Source organism: Zootoca vivipara, chromosome 8, assembly GCF_965207765.1.
Source record: "Zootoca vivipara chromosome 8, rZooViv2.hap1.1, whole genome shotgun sequence".
Taxonomy (NCBI): Eukaryota; Metazoa; Chordata; class Lepidosauria; order Squamata; family Lacertidae; genus Zootoca; species Zootoca vivipara.
Genome location: NC_142591.1, coordinates 5188672 through 5206965, shown reverse-complemented (window position 1 = coordinate 5206965; position 18294 = coordinate 5188672). Strand labels below are relative to the sequence as shown.

Genomic DNA, 18294 nt, shown 5'->3' with positions numbered 1-18294 from the left:
CACCTCACCCGAGTTGAGATGGATCCTTTTTGATCTTACGTTTTATCCTTCCCTCGCAGCTTTAAACTGGTGGCATAAGAAATGCTTTCCCATGACTTGCACATCTTTCCTTCATAGAGGCCACAGGTTGGACCAGAGTCCTGGAGAAATCAATGGGAAAGAATAAATTGGCCGTGACTAACTTTTCACAACAATTTCATGGGGGCTTAAGTCCAACTAATTTTGTCTGGGTGATCCAACCCGGGGGGGGGGACCTCAGGCCAGGGGGGCACATGTAGCCCCCACCCACCCACCTGGCTTTCAGAACTCTTTCCAGAGCACACACCTCACCACCCCAGCACTGCACCCCCTTTGAGCGGCTTTGGCCTGGCCTGGCTGGGGTGTGACCTTGAACTCTGAGCAGGGCCAGGAAGGTACACCAAGGGTAAACTAGTCCAACCCACTAAAATGCAGGAATTACAGTTTAAGAATCCACAGCAGATGGACATCCAACCTCTGCTTTAAAATCTCCAAGGAAGGAGAGTCCACCACCTTCCGAGGGAGTCCTTTCTTCCTGATGTTAGTCAGTATTTCCTTTCTTCAAACTTGAATCCATTGATTCGGGTCCTGCCCTCCAGAGCAGGAGAAAGCAAGCTTGCAGTTCTTGTTTGTTTGCTACCGGTAACCCTTTTTTTTTTTTTTGCACACCCATAATATAGCTCCAGTTTTTCCTTTTGTTAGACTAGATCAGGCATCCCCAAACTGCGGCCCTCCAGATGTTTTGGCCTACAACTCCCATGATCCCTAGCTAACAGGACCAGTGGTCAGGGATGATGGGAATTGTAGTCCAAAACATCTGGAGGGCTGAAGTTTGGGGATGCCTGGACTAGATCCTTACAGAATTCAAGGAAATTGCATTGGTTAGTCAATTCAAGGGAAATGAAGGTTATTATTAATGAGATATTGCAGTTCTCATGTTAACAATTTATATATAACATGTTGACACTTAGTCTTATAAAGCTTCCTTCTGCAGATTTCTACAGTAACCCACATACTGTAAGTTCAAAATATATAATGTTAAACGTCAAGCCTCAAATGCTGTTCTTAAATGTTTTACATCAGGCACAGGCAGACTTGGCCCTCCAGATGTTTTGGAACTACAATTCCCGTCATCCCTGACCACTGGTCCTGTTAGCTAGGGATGATGGGAGTTGTAGGCCCAAAACATCTGGAGGGCCGAGTTTGCTTATGCCTGATTTACATTGATAAAAACATATCTTGAAGTAAAATGCCCTTCTGTAAAGAAAAAAAATGTTTTAAAAGTATTGTTTGGCAGCAATCTTTCACGATTCAAAATGGCCACCGACCTGTGAGGCAGAGCGAGGCAGCTGCTCTCACCATTTTATAGTTTTATTGTCCTTTTATTGTTTTGTTTTATTGTTTTACTGCCCTATTTTATCGTTTTGTGGTTTTACTTCCTTGTTATCTCGCCAGTCTAATGCAATCTTTCACATCTAGCAAATTTTGCTCATGCATAGCTGCCAAGTTTTCCCTTTTCTCGCGAGGAAGCCTATTCAGCATAAAAGAAAATCCCTTAAAAAAAGGGATAACTTGGCAGCTATGTGCTCATGCCTTTGAGAGATCCATCCCAGCTCAGTTGATTCTCTGCCTTTCCAAGTTTCCAAAACAGCTGCCAGACCTTTGTCCCTATAAATGTCATAGAATCCTATTATTTCATCTTGTCAAAGAAAATAAAGACAAATACAAAAAGGAGTACTGAAATATATATATGAGTCCCTGGCCTAATTTTATCTTCCAGCTCAAAATTAGGAAAACCATGTCTCCATCTAGCATCAGGCATGTTCCTTCTCTGGCAGTTTCCCCATCAAACTCAGTAATACAATGCTAATATTCAGGCAGGTGTGTATAGGATTGCACTGTGATCAGCAGCCAGCAACTGTTGCAATCTCCCTTGGGTTAAAAAACAAGCATGCAGAAAAAGGAAATTGCCCCTGCAATCAATAATGCAAAATCAAATCCACACCTACATGTAGTAAGCGGATATATAATTTAAACAGGCAAGTAAGAGCCTAGAGGATAGCTCAGTCAGTAGAGCATGAGACTCTAATCTCAGGGTTGTGGGGGGGGGGGTTTCTTGTCCCACATTGGGCAAAAAGATTTCTTCACTCTTCTTTCTTCTTCTTCTTTGGCGATCACTCGTAGCCGAATAAGATTGTCTTCCTTAAACACGGTTTTAACAATGAGTCCGTAAGTGACTGTGGAGGCCAATTCTGGATCCACACGTCTTTCCACAGTGGGGACATTGGTTTCCGGGCGGGAGTTGATCACGGTGTGGATTTGCCAAGTGTGCCTTCCTCTTAGCACATTTGCGTCTTGAGTTTGAGTGTCTTCAAAGCCCATGACACCTTTGGTAAAGGCTGTTCTTCAACTGGAGCGCTCGCAGGCCAGTGTTTCCCAGTTGTCGGTGTTTATACTACATTTTTGCCTTGAGACAGTCTTTAAACCTCTTTTGTTGACCACCAGCATTACGCTTTCCATTTTTAAGTTTGGAATAGAGTAGTTGCTTTGGAAGACGATCATCAGGCATCTGCACAACATGACCAGTCCAACAAAGTTGCTGTTGAAGAATCATTGCTTTGACACTGGTGATATTTGCTTCTTCCAGTACACTATTAGTTCACCTATCTTCTCAAGTGATGTGTAAAAAATTTTGGAGACACCGTTGATGAAATCTTTCGAGGAGTTGGAAATGGTGTTTATAAGTGGTCCATGTTTCACAAGCATATAGTAAGGTTGGTAGTACAATAGCTTTGTAAACAAGCATTTTTGTTTCTCTGCGAATGTCGCAGGGACATTCACATTTCTTCACTGCAGGGGGTTGGACTAGATGACTCTTGTGGTCCCTTTCAACTCTTATGATTCTATTACAGTTCTATCAGCAAAGTGTAATAAAGTGTAAAGGCAAATTGTAATGCACATATTGTGAGCCATATTCAAAATCCTAGTGCAGCCTCAGAGGGGCTTTAATAAAAGCTGTGACTTGGTTGTTGTTGTTGTTGGCATCCCTCTGATTTGAGAGAAAATGCCACCAGGGGCAAAGTCAAAGCGCTGGGGAATCACAGCGCCTGCTGTGGCTGCAGAAACCAGGAATTCATAACTGCTGCATCCCACATTATTCTTGCTGCGTTAGCACCACCAAAGTGATCTGCCCGGGGTGCAAATAAGCCTGTTTCCTCCCCCTTTCTTTTTGTCTACCAAGGAACTTGCGTGTTTACCTAAGGATTTGTATTTTCAGAAATAAAGAAGCAACCACTGAATACATTCAGCAGTCCTGGGTTGCAACCAGAAGCCTGCATGGCACCTAGTAGAGACTTAGTCACTTTTAAAGTAGCCAGAACATGGGGGGGGGGGAAACGTTCCCACCCCCAGGGCGTATTGCGAGCATATCCCTCAACAGGGAGGCCACGAGGCGGTACTACTCAGAAGACTGGATAAGCCCCCTTCCCCTGAGCATCTAGCTGCTATCTCACCATACTTGACCATGGAGTTCACAAACAAGCCATTTCTCCTCCTCCTCCTTTGTCCCTCTCTGCTTTTACTGCTCCCCTCTTTCCATTGCCCCCCTACCCAACTGGTTGCCATTGCTGCCCTTGGGCTGAGCATGGAGAGGTCTCTACTCATTGGAGCGAAGGAGTTGATATGCTGGCATTTGTGAATAGTTCCAAAACACAGCTTTTGCTCTTGAACAGTCATACACTTGCAGGCTGCGGGGGGGTGGGGGGGTGGGAGCAGTGGGGTGGGGAGGTTGCTAAGAGAATGCTGGATTTTTTCAAGCAAGTAGCAGGCAAGCTACAGGCGGGTTGTCTCTTGAAAAAGCAAAAAAAGAGATTTGCTGAATCAGGGAAATACCACTGCCTGCCTTTGCATACTATTATGCTGCTACTTCCTCAGAGAGAAAAATAAATTGGGAGCTGTAACAAAAGAAACAAAAGCTTCCATCTTGCAGTAGGACAGTCTGAGTGTTGTTTTGTTAAGTAACCAAGAGTTTCCACCATCCATATTAAAAGTTAGATACCTTCAGTCTGGGTATCCCAAACATGGAATATTTTCTTGGGAGAAGGGACAGATTTTAGCAAACCGCCTTCATCTAATCAGGCAGATATGAGGAGCCCAACACGAGGTTAAGCCTGGTCCTGCGAGCAAACTGTCAACTTCAGGTTTCTATTTTCAGCTTTTAATTAAATAAAAGTAGGAGAAAAAGAAAGCAGCACAAAGATTAAAAAAGCAAACAAGTGATTTCTAGCTAACCTCACACTCAGTCACTTCCTCAGTTTCAGCAGCCTGCAATAAAGCGCAGCATTGTTTTATGTGCAAAGGACATTGAAGTTGAAGTTGAAGAAGCAGAGTTCCTCAGGGCCAAGGGAGGGCATAACTAAAAAGCACCTCTCCCCCATTTTATGTCTCGTGTTTCAGGAGGAGCAATGATGGGCTGGATGGGGCACTGCTGTCCGATCAGGCCTGAGATGGGTGCCAAGCACTTATCATTCATTACAGGACCTTAGGGAAACAGGTGTTGAGAAGGATCTCCTCTTGTGTAGTTAATCTGAATGGATTCGCTAAGCAGGAAACATCCTCTTGCATAGACCCTGAGCTGAGCTCCATATGCTTCACTTTGCAATGTTGTTGAGGAGACTTTGGAATTCTTAAATGACCTGAAAGGTTGGAGCTGGTTCTCTGACAGGGGGGGGGGGATTCCCAGGATGGTGTTCCTTCTCATGAATAGAGTTGCCAAACAGCCTCTTGGACAGTTGCTAGAATCTGAGAACAGAAAGCCAGAATTCAGCCACACTGCCTCCTTATTTACCAGTCCTGTCATGCAGGGAAAGAAGCGGGTCATAGCATGGGGGGGAAAGTGATGGCAAAACCACTGAACAAAATCATGTTTGGTTTTTTCATAGCAGATAAAGGAGACAGGCCAGTTAGAATTCTCTCTCTCTCTCATTCCTGCACACCACACAAAAATGCAAGGATATATCTTAATTATGCACGAGGAGGACCAAACAAGTCCCCCCCCCACCTTTCCTAAAATTGAGAGGGTCTCAGTGGCTGTTTATGTATTCTCTCCCTCCTCAGTAATTAGAACAAGAAAAAGGAGGAGGTAATTACAGAATGTGAGTGTGCACAAACCAGATTGCATACCTGTGTGGCCATGGAAGTCTGAATCTTCAAATAATCTTGTTCTTCCACAAATTGCTAAGATCTCAGAGAAAGAGCAATTCTTCTGGTAGGGGAAAAAAAATCTTACAGCTTTGTACTTACTAAACAAAACCAAATGTTTGGAGGCCAGCGCATGCTACAGGAATAGAAATACATTCCAAAACCAAATTAAACAAAGGCCTGAAACCCCACAGACATCCTTGTGCTGTTCTTATGAAGCATTTGGATTCTCATATTTCTGTAAGTTTAAACCAATTGCAGGAGCAGCCAATGTGCTTTGGCAAAAACACATCAAGTCCTCTCTGGATCCCTCTCTCTTACACTCAAGCAGTCATATAAACATAATATTCTTTTTTTAAAAGTTTTGGAAGTAGTCCCCAAAGCAATTTTTCTCCTGTCTGTAGTAACAGGAGTCCCGAGATTCAAACCATTCCCTGAGGTTTATCAGCAGAGTTGCCAGATCAGCAATATCCCAAAGCCTAGTGGTATGGAATGAGTTTGGTGTGTGTGTGTTACTCTAAATCTGATTCTTTATAAAGGTACTGTCTTGAAATAATATTGTTCCAGCCAATGATAATGCTGAAAACTCCTAAAACTAAGATCCAAGTAATATGTCTGGATTAACTAGACCACTCCAGCAGCCAGCCAACCTTTCGCAAATGAAGATAAGAGCACACTCGTAAGACACCTTGGTTCCAGAACCAAGGACCCCCATCCGGTCTTCCATCCCAGCGAACCGTCACACATTGCTGAAGGTTGCGCTCCACCTGCTGTATTCATTTGTCCCACACTGATTTACAGTTCAAGAGCAAGTTTGTTTGTGTTCAGCTAAAAACCTGCTTGAAAAACACCGTGGCCTTACGGTGGTCCAGTTTGCATGTCACAGTACACCGTAGTTGATTAGTTTACCATGAAAATGCTGAGCTGGGCCACTTTGCTCCCCCCCCCCCACCTGGCCCACTGGAGAAATGGCAAGCTGAGCTTAGTGCAGTGATGGGCAAGCTTTTGAGCTTGGTGTGTCAAAATTCATAAAAAAAACCAAGCATAACTCGGGAGAAGAAGCGATAGAAGAAGAATGGAAAGATTTTAAGTTATATTTTAAAAAATATGCAAAAGTAACATATTAAGATCTGAAGTAGGCTGTAAATAAACTGTGGAATTTATGAATATGTTAAGTGAAAGGAGTAAAATAAGATAATATAAGGTAAAGAAAATGGTTTAGAAATTGCTAAAGTATAAATTTGTTAAAGAACCACAGGGGAAGGGAACCGGAGGGGGTTCCCACATATAATGTGAAAGATCAAAGGAACAAGTAATTTTAAGTGTGTGTTTTTATTTTCCTTTCTTTTTGTATAGTGCTATTGTTGTATTTTTTTTCTTTTTCTTTTTGTGTCTTCTTTTTGTATTTTGGAAAAATCTTAATAAAAATTATTATAAAAAAACAACAACCCAAGCATAACTCGGGTGGTGTGGCACTTCGAGAAAAAAAACCATAATTTCGCGATATTTATAGTTTAAATAACAAAAATGTATAATTGTAATATATAACTGTATTTAATAAACCAAAAACTAATTATTTAACCAAACCAAACCAAAAACCCCTTATTTATCACAAAGTGCCCAGAGTTGTTGAGCTTTTTGGGGGGAACTGCTGACCAAAGTTTTGGAGGTTTATTTGGGGTGTGTGCAAAAGTTGCTTTGCTTTTGGGGGGGATGCCCCAAAGCTGCTGCACTTTTTGGGGAGGAAAGAGAACAGAAATAAATGACGAATAATACCTTTGATGGAACTAACACACAGCACCAACATAGTCTGCCAAAGTGCCAAAAACACAGCACAGACAGGTTAAAAAATGAACTCTGTTACACCCAATCATAGTCTTCCAAAGCGGCAGAAAAAAAACAGCACAGAAAGGGTTAAAAACCAATCTCTCTGGCTACCAGCAACAACAACAACAAAGGATCCGGGTTTTAACAGAGGAGACAAGCTCTAGCGGGGACAAGCTGTCGTGCCAGCAGTGAGGGCTCTGCGTGTCATGTCTGACACGCGTGTCATAGGTTCGCCATCACTGGCTTAGTGCTATATCTGCCGTGGATCATAATTTGTTTCAGGCAAGACCATTGTTTCTTTGGAGGGTTCTAGATCATGCAGGGAGATTTCTCATTTATATCTCATCTAAACTTATCCAAATCCATTGTACATTAATTGACTTCTGTCTATCTCTTTACGGCTTCTTCACTTCTTTTTTATTTCCCCCTTTATTCTGTATTAAGTATATATTTTACCTTTTATTTATTTTTGTGAAATTCAGTCAAAGCACAACCAAGTTTTGATTTGGAACCATGTTTGTGCAATTATTTTTAATAAAAAAAACCAACAACCTCATTTCGCACTTTCAACCTTGCACTTCAGCCCTGCACTCCCTCCCACGAGTGCCTGCACGTGGCATGAGGACTCCGAACACACAGTTAGGGCTCACGCCTCTCGCAAGTGTTAATGATTCAAATAATAATATTTGTTTTGCATTCCACCGTGTCCTAAAATGTTTGTCACTAAGTCATACTCAGAGCAGGCCCATTGAAATCACTGGACTTAAGTTAGCCAAGTCCACTGATTCATTTCTGTGCATAACCTCACCAGACGCAACCCTATGTCACTGGAGATGGGGCAGCTACCTGAGGGCTGCACTCACCCTTGGTTCATTCTCTGTGGGGCCCACCCCCCTCTCCCTTGTGCATAGACAAACACCTGCAGGCAGGCTGAAGTACACAGGCTCCCTCCTCATCAGCTGACGTGGGTTATTTTTGCCCCCACTCAGCTCCTCAAATGGTCAGACTAATGACCAGGTGAGGTTTGCATCCCCATCATGCCACCTGGTTTCACACTCCAACAAGGCTGTGTTTATCTTAATGTCTCTCTCCCCCCCCCCCCCGCGCCTGCCTTTTGCTCCTGATGCCAAATTGATGGGGTCTTGGAGAAAAATTGTCTTGTGGGGTAGTTTACATCCCCAAGATGAGTGTTGAGGAGCTAGAAGCAGCTTCTAAATGTCTACTTCTCAATCTCCTGCAGATCTTTCTGAAAGAAATACTGTACTTGAAAAGATAACAGGAAAATGTCAGGTCTACTTTTGGGAAATGGTATGAACTATTATTTTCATGATTTTGGGGAAAATATGGAACACAGTACTGTTATTATATCATATGAATGATATTTAGGGGGGGGAGCAACAGATTTTCAGTGAAACATGCATATGGGTTATTTTATTTTATTTTGCACAGTGCCAGTGACTGCGGAATAAGCTGGAAAATGTTTCATCAAAAACTGCAGGTGCTATTAAGCGACTTTGTTGTCTTGGCTATCAAGTGTGAACTTGCAGGAGAAATTTACTTTGGGGAAATAATCCATGATTTCGCAATAAAAAAGGCAAGAAGAAAAGTTTTAAAGTAAATTGGTCAACTCAAAAAGATATAATTAATTAAAATTCATAATTAAAACAGGTATTCACATGTGGGTTTCCTTAGTGGGACTGCACAGAGCCCCACTTGAGGAGCAAAAGTTACAGGCAAGCAAATCTGAACATTTGTTCCACTTAAAGTAAGCACATTTTTCTCTCTCCACAATAATTTTCTCTCATGCAGGCCAGGACTATCTCTCATAATAGGGCAAGCAGTTAGGAACTGCAAGGAATCTGTGCCGTCTTGGAAATCAGCCACATGGGGGCTGAACTTTTATAGACTGAGGGAGAGGAAACCAGGTGCTAATGCAAGTCGAACAGCAAGGGGATGAGGAGGAAAATTAAGATGTCCTTGGGTTGCATAACTATTTTAACCCAGAGAAATTATTCCAGAATGCCACTCTTTTGGTGTTAGTAATTTTATTAATGGACAGCTTGTATCAAAAACCGATCCTCTTTTTAAAAACTATGTAGATGTTCATGCTCTGTTATTATTAACTCATCTAATGTATTTATAGAATCTAGTAATATGTGCCAGCTAAATGAGGGCAGATCTGACAAGCTTGTAAAATTCCATCAGTTTAATTTGGGTTCACATATTTAGTTTCTCTTTTCAGCTAGGAGAGCCATAAATAATCTAAGAGAAAGAAAAGTGTGCTCCAGAGATAATCCAAGCTTCCTCTCTCAATAGAGCAGAGCAGACAGTGCCAGGCCCAACCTTCTGCAGAAAGACATGGCCTTAGCTAGGGCACCCACTGAGCCTAGGGCTTGCTGATCAGAAGGTTGGCGGTTCAAATCCCTGTGACGGGGTGAGCTCCCATTGCTTGGTCCCAGCTCCTGCCAACCTAGCAGTTCAAAAGCACGTCAAAATGCAAGTAGATAAATACGAAGCGCTACAGCGGGAAGGTAAACGGCATTTCCATGTGCTGCTCTGGTTTGCCAGAAGCGGCTTTGTCATGCTGGCCACATGACCTGGAAGCTATACGCCGGCTGCCTCGGCCAATAATGCGAGATGAGTGCGCAACCCCAGAGTTGGTCACGACTGGACCTAATGGTGAGGGGTCCCTTTACCTTTAAACTAAAAGTAGCAAATTGTTCAGTTTATTGTATTTTAACCCTCATGAGAGAGGTAATTTGGATTTTCTGCCACACATATCAAAATGGCATCACCTTAACAGAGTTGTGTGTGGCGAAAACATGAGGTGTTTGGAACATGTACTCCAAAGAGCTCCTTGGAGAAAAGTAAAGATAAAAATGGAGTAAATAAGGAAATTCAAATTGTTCTACAACCCAAGTATTGCTAATTGCATGGACCCCAAAACACACCTAGTCAAGCAAACCTTTAGAGCAGAGGCTAACAGAATGCACACTAACCAAACACAGTTTGCTCCCCTGCACTAAAAGAGACACAGCACACCCCCAATAAATACTCTCACCCATAATGCATTGTACTTTTGTGCAGAAATCCACAGCTCCCTTTACCCAGCAACTGATTAGCATTTCTTAAAGGACTCTCATTGTAGAAAACACCTTATGATTCTTACTTGTAAAAGGTCCTGTGTGCATACACCCAGAAGCAGGATGGAACCCAGAGATGGGGGTGAGGTGTGTCTGGGTCCCAGCCACCTGGTGACGGTGACCTTGGCCTGCACCCCTAAGTGCAGAGTGTGGCCACTTCTTCTCCTTTCGGTGATGGTGGGAGAGCAGGGTCTACTTTCCTCACAAGGGAGTGAAACAAAAAGGGCCCAAGGTGTGTGTGTGGGAGGCCAGCTTCCCTCAGCCAAGTCCTAAACTGCTGCACCTGCTCAGGAAGCTTTGATGCTTGGGGCTTCCCACACCTGTTTGAGTGGCTGGCTTTTTTAATACTTGTAGCCATGGTTGTGGGTTTACTTTTTACTCACAGGGGATGTGCCTTCCCAGGACAGGTACAAAAGCCCACTGTGAGGGCAGCTGAATCTAGCTTCCACACCAAAGACAGGGCAGCATCTTCCATTCTAGGCTGGCTAACCTAGAGGGTGAATGGCAGGCTGTGTAGCACACACAGCTCTGTCCTCTGACTTGCCACCCTCCCCAAACACTTTGCTGCCTTCCCAGCACCAGCCACCTGAGGCAGCTGCCCTCCTCTGCCTAATGGCAAGGCCCATGTACAACTTCTGCACGTGGGCAGAGTTTGCAGGCTCATTGTGAACTATTCTTTTTGTAACAAAATAATTTTTTCCCCCTTCCAGTAGCACCTTAGAGACCAACTAAGTTTGTCATTGGTGTGAGCTTTCGTGTGCATGCACACTTCTTCAGATACTGGATACTGCTCCTGGAAGGAATTTTTTTTATTTTGTTTCGACTACGCAAGACCAACACGGCTACCTACCTATAACTACTGTATTCTTTTTGTGCTGCATGTTGCTAATGGCCTGTTGCGCTTTGCTTCTTTGTTTTATAGATTGCACATGCTTGGCTTAACATACATTTTCATTTGGTCTTTGGTTGCTTCATGAGTAGGGTGGTCATCTGTCACATACTGTAGGACTTACGGTAGTTGAGATTCCTGCATTGCAGGGGGTTGGACTAGATGACCCTTATGATGCCTTCCAACAGATATGTAATCTGATTCTGTGTGATACTTCTCAGGAAACAGACGATTCAGCCGAAAGGTTTCCAGGGAGGTTGTCAGTGATCAGACATCCTGCCTATACCTTTCCCTAGAATGTGGGAGGCTAGCATCATTACCTGCCTTGAATTTCCTGGAGGTGAGAAGGCCATTATTCTCAAGAGAGCTGCCTCTGTAACAGAGCCTTCCTTTGACAAATAACAACAGGGATTGTTCTTATTTATCACCTTTTTCTTACAAGAGTGCATTCTCTTCTCTGTTAATAAAGCAGGATGGATAAATAAGATCAAAAGTAAATAAAAATGGATTAAAATCAGTTGTCAATATAAACATAATTCACTTCGCTTCTCTTAGTCCCACTCATCCTGACCTTAAAGCAGGCATGTCTACAGATCTTCAGAAATTTTAAAGCCCTTCCCTCCTCCTCTTCCTCAGTCTGCTTGAAAACTTTGAGGTTGTTAAGCTGTTGTCTGGTATTTCTCCAACAGAGGCTCCTCTCAAAACATATTCTTGATAACAGCACAGTTCACACTGTTCACAAAACTTATTTCACTGTTCTTTGCTTTTTCAGTGTCTCTCTTTGTAGACTTTGGTTCATTGCTACATGGCTAAATACGAGGTACCATTTGGGCCATCCGGGATCTGTCACAGGATCCCTATAAGCAGAAGCAACTTGCAGGACGTGTCACAGAGAGAACCATCCTGGCCAACTGTCCTGAGTCAGAGCCAGATTTCCACTGCTTCCCTCCTGCTACAGGATGCTCTCCAGGAAAGAGTATGCACTCATTTTTGCAGCTTTGTGCTGGCTGAGCTCCACTCTACTCTGCTCTCCCTGGCTGGGGTCAGGTGTGAGGCCTTGATCTGTTTCTGATTAGCAGGCAGCAGCAGAACTCATTAATTGTCCTGTGATCCTTGCCCTAACTCAGAGCAGCTAACTCCATCCAGCCAAGGTTGGTGCAGAGGGCAACCCTCCAGGGATTGGGGAAAATGGCCATTTCCCCTCTGCCCACCCACCCCATCTCTTCTTCCAGCCTGTGCTTCAGAGAAAGACCCAGCCCCTCCCCCCTACACTGCAACTGGAGCTGATTAACTTCCTTGGCCTTGAGGAACAAATCACTCTCCTCTAATCTCTCTCTCCCCCTCCTTCAGTACCGTAATTGCAGATCAGCTCCAATCCTTTTCACTAAAGGAAGGAATCGCTCCTTTTTTTGGTCTGGTTCTACAATCTGAAGCTACTGATCTTCCCTTCCTTCCCATAAGCACCAGGCTACTGTGATGCACTGAATTCTTCCCAACGACCACAGAAATGTGTGAATGCAAAGGGTGATTGACTGCACAGGGCTCTTCAAGAAACGTCCCCCCAAAAGCCATGCCTATCAACCCAGGGTGTACATTTGTGGTCACTATACTTAGCCACAACCTGTGATTTGACAGTGGGGTTTTTTTTGGGGGGGGGGAGAAAGGCGCATCGCGTGCTTCTTTGCTACTACTTCAGTGATTGGGCTAACAACAGTTCGGGGTCGGAGGAGGATCCATTGTCAGCCGGGATGAGCCAACTCTGCTGGGTGGGATGCCCCCCTCGCCCCAATTAAGAAGGCAGAGGGAATCGATGGCCGAAACTGGAACAAAAGCTTTTTTCAGTGGGGGTGGGGCCTTTAGCTCCGGAAATGCCCACAACTTGTCTGCATGGAGACACCAGGCAGCTGCATCCTCGGGTGGTCACGAGGGGCAGAGTGCGGGATGATCCCATCGGGGAAATATGGGGCTCCTAGCGCACGTGGCGCTTGATCTAATCTGCCGCCCACACAAAGGGGTCTCCCCCGCCTTTCCCGGCACAGAGCATCCATTCAGAGATGCCCACCCCCGCCCGCTTTTCCTGCGTGGAGACGGAAGCGCGGCTTGCCGAGGGAGGCGCGCGCCGTCTCTCCGCCACCCAGTCCTACCCCTCTCCCTCCCCGGGGCGCTGGAGCCCCCGACTCGCCAGCCAGCCGCGCTCTCACGGACAAAAAGCTGCTCTTCTGTTGCCGTTTTGGATCTGGTCTGTGTTGGGTTTTTTTTTTTTTAAAAAAGAGAGAGATGAAACCTTTTGTTTGGCTGCGGTATCCCCTTTTTGAATGAGGTGGGAAAATGCGCCACGTTCTAACGGAACCTGCACCTGAACGGGGAGAAATTCGGCAGGGAAAGTCCGTCTTGGCATGGAGAGGAAATGCTTCTGCGGAATTTCTGCCCTGCTCAAGGCGCAGTAGCTGGTTTTACTGTACTGTATATATGATAACTCCCCGACACCCCCCCCCGTCAGAGCCAAGGTGTGAGTTCTCACAGCCGCCCTCTCACATCAGTTTCTCTTGCCCGAACCCCAATATTATTTAATGTTCATAAGCAGGTAAGACAAAAGTCGCCCTTCGGAAATGGCACATTTATTATAGAGCAGCCAAGATCACAACGCTGTGCGCTGGGGGGCGGGGGGGGGGAGAAAAAGCTTCGCCGACGGCGGCTATGCTTGGGTAAAATCTAGAGGGGGGAGGGAAGCGACGTTTCGCACCCCTCCTCGAGATCGCTGGCTTTCCGGATCGCCTCCTGCTCCGGGGCACCAGCGGGCAATGCTCAGCCTGGGTGCCCCTCGAGGCGGCCGACTCCCGCATCGGCGCCAGAGCCGAGGAAAACCTCGTCACTATGGCAACAGGGGCTTTCAAGAAGAAGAAGAAGAGTGCGCGCGCATCCCCCCTCTTCCCGCCCCCTCTTCCTTCTCTCTGGCGCCAGCCCCTCCTCCGCACACTCAGACACCTTCTGCGCCCAGGGCGCAGACCGTGGCGCACGTTGCCGGCGGTGGAAGCCCCTCCACCTGGAATGTCCTGGAAGAAGATTCCTGCCGGCAGGCTGCGGAGGGTGCCGGGCTGGGCCCCTCTCCCCACGCAACCCTCGCCCTCCGCCGGCGTGAAACGGCGGGGCGCCTCCTCGCAGCCGCCGCCTAACAACTCTCCTCGCGAGGAGGCTGGCAAGGAGCCCCGCCCAGCAACTCTCCATGGCGACGCGAGATGCCTGACGGCTTTCCTCTTTGCCCCGACACCGGCACCCTGGGGTGCCCTCGCTCCACACCCAGCGACCCTTCCCGCGGCTTCTTGGGGCTGAGCCTGAAGGAAACCTGCGGGCAAGGGGAGAGTGATGAACTATGCGGGGCGGGGCTTACCTCCCCCCAATATTTTATTCAAGTTGGCACCCCTGGCTTCTTGTGCTCTTCACTCCGCCCCCACCATTAATCTTACCTGTTTTCCTTTTGCTTCCTTTGTTGCTGTCGGCAAATGGCATTCTTGGAAGGGGCGAGGGACGGTTTTCTCTTTCGCGCCCCCCCACTTATGCTCCCTGCCCCTTTTGGGGCTGTGTCCTAAGCAAATTTTGAGCAAATGGTGGAGGGAGGCTGTAGGCCTGCTAGCATTCTAGTGCATGTCTGACATTTTATGAATTAAGATGGTGCTGACAGGCAATTCCCCTCGCCCGCTTCTTTAGTACTAGCTTGATAAAGGACTCAGACAGCTACCTTGGGCAGCAAAATACAAGGGACGCAGCCACCGACTCCAAAGAAGTGGGGACAAACGGCAGTGGCTTCCAGGTTCAGGCAAGACCTTGCAAGAGTGGTGCAAGATGTCACCAGGACTTGGAACCTGCCACCGCTGCCGTGGGACCCCAGGAAGCAAGGCTTCAGCAGGGGTGGCAAGGGGAGGGCGCACACTGCACAGGGAGTCACTTTACCGTTTTTGCCTCAGGCAGCAAAATGGGATGGGCTTCCACTGAGTAAAGGCAGCACTTGGCTGTAAGCGTTTCTATGTATTTTTAATTATTTGTGCTGATTTTCGTTATGTAGATAGTAAATGGACCAAATAAGTAAATATAGAACAAAAACACAAAAGGGGGCGGTTCCTACTCACCACCACTGAGCTCTTTCTATGTGGTTGAGGTTGGTACTGAAAAAAAGACAGAATTGCTGCCATCTTAGTGGAGCTTTGCCATAGCAAAAAGCTATCTATGCTAGATGGGTAAGTTATTGGGCATGCCAATTTCATACGTATAAACCTTCCACAGATGCAAAAATTCCATTGCTTATGGACCAGAGGCCAAGGGAGGCCTTTGCAATATCCAGACTCTCAGTGATTGAAGATCAGCCCATAGAACAGAATCAGAAGCCATACTGGGAAATGGGTTTGCAGACGCTGTATTTTGGAACTGCCTGACCTTGAAGATGATCCATGGAGGCCTCTGCTTCATGTACTACAGGCTGGCATGGTGACTGACAGGGCCTTTTCTGTGACGGCAAGGAGGCACTAAGCCCAGAGAAGCTTTTCTCATCCCTGTTGCTGCTTGTCTTTCAGTGGATCATTAATACCTCCCCCTGCCATTTTTAGGTGCTGCTGTTTTAGACTTTTTTAAAAAGAACCAATGTGGTTTTTTTTTAAAGATGCTGTTCTCCAACTGTTATATATTTATATATGTAGCTTAAAATATTGCAAATGTAAATAAAATAATCATGGTTGGCCTAGCATGGTGTCTAAATTAACAAACTGCTTCTACACCTTGGGGGCCTCAGCATTTAGCGGCCAAGTAAACAACAAAAACAAAAAGATCTGAAGTTTAGACCTAAATTTGGTCTGTGGGCTGGATGTTCTCCACCCCATGATTATCCATTGAGAATCTCAAAGTTGTGGTTTTGTGTGACATCTGACCTGTGTCTTTACCGTAATTAGTCCCACAGGCCCCTCCCACTTCTTTTTAGGTGCAAGCCCCCCTTCCTGTAGCACTCCTGACATCTGCAGATTGCCCAGGATGTCTCCAGCCAGCTACAAGGCGAGGAGAAATTCAGTACTGTGCATTTGGGAAGCTTTTCATGTAAACAAACTGCGGGAATGGACATGGGGCTTATGGTCACCAGAGTGTAGGGCGTGTTTACAGCCGATTGTGTTCTCATTTCATTTGCAAAGTCCGCATCACATTGCCCTCAAACAACAGCTCTCTCAGTGCTTTCCTCCAGTAAATTCTTGTTTGCCCAATACAGTGGGAATGCTTCCTTTAAGCCAGCAATGCCTGGTACACATCACCTAAAAGCAACGTATGCATTTTTTGTTGTGGAAATACTGGTTTCACTCTCATGCAAATTTAATCATTTGCTTAATTGACTGACAACACAACCCTACGTTTGTTTAGTATTAAGTCCTATTGAATTCAGTTGAACTTACTCTGAGTTAAATGTGCATAACATAGTAAATATGCATAGGATGCAAGTACTGTAGTCATGACTAAGTTTCCAGTGAAGTAATTTCAGACCCATTAGGCCATACTATCTATATTTAAGCTCTGGCTTTTCTGCACCAAACTCCCCCTTCCTATCCTCTTAGGCTTCCTTGCCTCAGTATTTTGGGCTACCCACCCTTGTGAACAATGCGCCCTGCTCCTGCAGTTTTAAGCTGGCATAGGGAAGTTTAGTAGGTGACACTCTCCTCTCGACCTTATTTCCATGTCAGGAAAGACTGTGGCTGCTTAATGTCTATGTGTGAGGCACAGGAACAGGGTAAGTCAAAGAAACATAAGTTGACAGTCTCATTTCTTGGAAAGAAGCCCAGGCTTTACCGGATCACCTTCCTTCTGCCACGCAGTCCACCAAGTTTGGCAGGCTAGTTCCAAGCAACCCAGCACTCTGACCAAAAACGAAAGCTGTCCAAGAAAGGAAGTCCCGCTATAATGTTGCGGGACTGGAGAGACCCAGGTTCATGTCCCCACCGGGTGGACCTTGGGCCAGTCACTCTTCCCATTTAATGTACCTCACAGAGTTGTTATGGGGATATATGCCTCCTTGAACTCCGTGGCGGAAAGGCAGGATATAAGTGTTCAAAACAAACATTTCTGCTGAGGTAAATTTGTGCCTGCACTGTACCACCTCAGAAGGTAGCTAAGGGCGTTCAGGAATGCTTCTACAATGTCCATAACAAAACTGGCCAGTTTTATGATGAAGCTACATTAGAATATTCTCCCAGCCTTGTATTTTTTTAATGCAAAGTTTCCCCTCCCTTGCAATATAGAGAAGCAGCCAATCATGTGAATCTTCACCCGCCCTCTTAATTGGTACACACCAAGCACCTCCTGCCTAATTGAGGGCTAGGCCTAAGGCTCAGCGTGGTATTTCTAGAGGGGGCTTCATTTCCTTTTCTGTCATCTTTCTTGCACGCAGAATTGCATCCCTTCCACCCCTCTTTGTTGGAGTGAGATTGCTTTAGTCACATTGTCTATCCCCATTCTCTCCTTGGGCAAGGTCTTCGTGTTCTCTGTAGCCCCATGTTGATACCACAGGGAGGTTCTAAAGAGAATCAATATGGTGGCACTATTGGAAAAGCATCCAAGACAGGAAATAAAGAAAACCAGGTTGTAGAGCCTGCAACAAATCCCTTCACAGGGACTGAGGAAGTCCCCATATTCCCCAAGGGGCCGGGTTCCTGTGCCATTGTCTTTTCCCCTTGCCCTTACCACTGCAGTGGCATCATGCCAGTCGTTCCTAGTGGGCATATGACACATCTCTCTGCATTATTTACATCTGTTTTACATTGTCCATGAATTGTTTACCACAGGCTTACGCCTGCCTTTCTTGTTTTCTGTGGAAACGGGTCAAGATCACTGATAGCTGGGGGAGACAGTGCTGCAGGTGTGCCCTGTTATTTATCTATTATTCAGAGCACAAATGCAAAAGAGCCAGTGAAAAGGGCAGATGGTCCAGTCTGAATGGGTTCCACTCCCAATGGCTATTGTATAGGTTAAACCAGGTGAGCAGCATTGCTCTCTCCCTCTCAGAGGAAAGTTCTCATCTGTTAGCAACAGCAGCAGCAGCAGTTTCTTGGTAAAGAAATAGGTTTCCATGTTTGAAAGATTCGGAACACTGCAAAAGCCAGCAAAACCTGTCTACCAAAGGCACTGCTGGAAAGAAGCATGGCATTGTTGTCTCTGCCACATTGCCTTCAATACTTTGGGGTGGGGTTTCCA

The 18294-nt window shown here is 45.6% G+C and overlaps 1 protein-coding gene across 2 annotated transcripts in view; it reads right to left on the bottom strand.

The window, feature by feature from the left end:
- LOC118079314 (uncharacterized) overlaps positions 1–18233 on the bottom strand; it is a 28451-nt gene extending 10218 nt beyond the window's left edge. The window contains exons 1-2 of one of the 2 annotated variants that reach the window (XM_088675042.1): positions 5200–18233; positions 9–140 (exon numbers count right to left, since the gene is read on the bottom strand). The gene's annotated coding sequence lies outside the window, so the exon portion shown is untranslated. Of the gene's footprint in view, positions 1–8 lie in introns of both variants that reach the window. The other variant, XM_088675041.1, reaches the window with a different exon arrangement.
- Positions 18234–18294: the final 61 nt, after the last annotated feature.